Source organism: Atta cephalotes, assembly GCF_000143395.1.
Source record: "Atta cephalotes unplaced genomic scaffold scaffold00026, whole genome shotgun sequence".
Taxonomy (NCBI): domain Eukaryota; kingdom Metazoa; phylum Arthropoda; class Insecta; order Hymenoptera; family Formicidae; genus Atta; species Atta cephalotes.
In genome coordinates this window covers 3,275,516-3,278,369 of record NW_012130090.1, presented here as the reverse complement: position 1 = coordinate 3,278,369, position 2,854 = coordinate 3,275,516, and positions in this window count along the sequence as shown.

The window sequence follows — 2,854 nt, the reverse complement described above, 5'->3', positions numbered from 1 at the left end:
ACGTACGATTTTAGTTTTGTAGTACGTAATTAAGTTTTTTAGTTTTTGTTAGTACTAGTTTTAGTTTTTCGTAGTGTGACTATATAGTATTACTACTATATATATATATATATATATATATATATATATATATCATGTATACGATTGCTCAAATGTATTATTTCAAAAATTAACAGAATAATAACGTTAATTAAATTAATTGATTATACTCACACAAAATTTCGCTTGTGTTTTCACTGCAAACGTATTTTTGTTAAACATACATATTTATGTAGCGTCCAAAAATTAATATACCAAAAGTATATACATTAAGGTATCTTATACTTCGATAGCAGATATTCCCTGCCGAAACATCTGTGTCCACACTCAATGTTGTTCGTGACGTATCTTCGCGTCGTCGCTATCATTTCGTTACTTTCGAAATATTAATCTTGGTTGCTGAGACGAACACACGGATACGCCTCCAATCTATACGGCGACGACGACGACGACGATGATGAGGAGGAGGAAGAGGAGGGAGAGGCACGAAACGAACATTGTGCGCACGCCATAACAGCGTAGCAATAACAGCGTTCCATTATATGTAGCTACACCGCGGACGGCGAGATTGCAAAACATGCCTAGATTAATGTTTTCTCATCCCGCGGCTTTGTTGTGCAACGCGGGAACGAAAAGAGGAGAAAGGGAAAGAAGGGGAGGCTGCGGGACAGATAGTGGCAACATACCCTCCCCTGCTTGTTTCTCAGAGTCACGATTTTCTCCTGTCGATTCTCGTCCTCTCCCCCTCCCATCCCTAACCAACTCCATCCCATTCTATATACAATCGTGTCATGCGACAATGAACAGTACGAATTACGTTGCATTCTCTTTTGCAGCACTCTTCAATCGGTCCTCCGCGCATACAGTTTCGCAGTGCGTTTATTATTATTCCGCGTTGCGAGGAAGAGAGTCCTCAGCATGAAATAACGGAAACAAATCCTGAATAAATTAAAAGGAACGTCAGATCAAATTATGATAATCATGTATCATATCACACAGGGAGTTCCAAAATTCGCTTTTCGTTTTAATAGCGATTAATTTGTATTAAACATTCGTAGAATATTATTGTAGCATGAATTTATGTCCTAGATTGACCATCAATGTTCTTATATAATGTAATGTTTTAAAAGGGCTTTTAAATAGTGATATAAAAAAATACAACATTCTATTACAAATGAAGTTGACCCTGAAATATTCTTAATCTCCTCCACTTACGAAGTAATTGTTTCTATATAATGGTTCCCTTTATATTAAATACATTGGCATTTCTTATGTTATCTTCAAAATTCGCTAATAATTAAATCGGTTACTTTATACGATCATCGTGCGCACGTTGAGTGTTACCACCTCTATGACTTCTTGACAGAGTATTCGGATGTTGATAAATCGCCGGATTAAATTCTGTGGAATTTTACGCCAGAGTGCAAAATATCGTTTAATTCTTGTAAATTTTGAGACTGATTCGAAAGATTTCTCAATCGACGATCAAAAAGATCTCAGATTTGCTCGATTGAATTTATGTCGGGATTTAATGGTGGACAGCAAATTGAGAAATCTTACGAATCAGCCTCAAAATCTACATCTTCATTTATGTTTGTGTAATATAACTTTATAAAATATCAGTAGTACAATTCTTTGAAGTACCGATCTGAAAAATATAGATTTCAAGCTTTAAAATACTTTTTTAAAAATCTCGATATGATGGTTTTTGAGAAAGTTATTCTTTCTCGAAATTTGCCTATTTTTGTAGAATGAAACAGATGATGCTTTAATTTTATTGAGTAGTGTATATGACAATCACCAATTACAGACGTTTCAAACATAAAACTAATTAGGTCCTCCTCAGTTATCGTGCGGGTGTATCGTGAAATATTTTTGGGGGAAGTTTTAAATTAACCCAGAGATATACCGTACACTAATCGAAATGACAATGAAAAGAAAACAATTTTACTATTATACTAAAAAGAGAACGTTACTGCACCAACTTTGTTGTTATAATTTACAATTTTTAAATCTTCTTTTAAAAACTTTTTTTTCAGAAAAATAGTTACTACAAGAATGTATCAATTATAGCATATATTCTGTTTTTCGCACAAAAATCTTACGAAAATTTTCTCTACATTTGTCAAAGCTCGAACGAATAGAAGTATTAAAAATTATTTATATGGTCTTATAAAAAGAAAAAAAATGTTTAATATAACAACAAAAAACTCATACAAAGTCAAAAATTGTATGTTCTTACGTTTAAAAATGAAAAAGAGGAATTTGATAGAGCATGTACAGTCGATCACAGAAAAGTTGCACTTTTTTCGACGGCTTTCGGAATATAGTTTGCTCACCGAGAGATTAGTTCTTATTTATGGATCTAACCATTTACATTCAAGCGCCCTATGAGCAAGATTCCGAAATCCACCGAAAAAAAATTGTTGTAACCTTTCTGTGATCAACTATACATCGCCAATCCAAAATAAAATATTCTTATTAATAAAGCAGTGAAAATTAGGTACCAACCGATGTGAATGGATGTGTGCTATCACAATGTCCGCTAACAGGAATCTCTCAAAACGAAATACTTAATAAAAAATTTCGGGAAGGGTGGTTTGAATCCCCAAACTTCCTTCCTCTTGAATATGTCTATATTTTCTGTAAGTAATATCGGAATCAAATTAATACGTTGTAAAAAGATAGGCAGATACAATCATTAAATCATCGTTAGGCTGTTGTTCAAAATTAAAAATTTCATTGTCGTTTGTTGTATTTAATTGGATACCCAAACAAGAATTCAGTAATTCAACTAAAATCAAGTCAAAATATG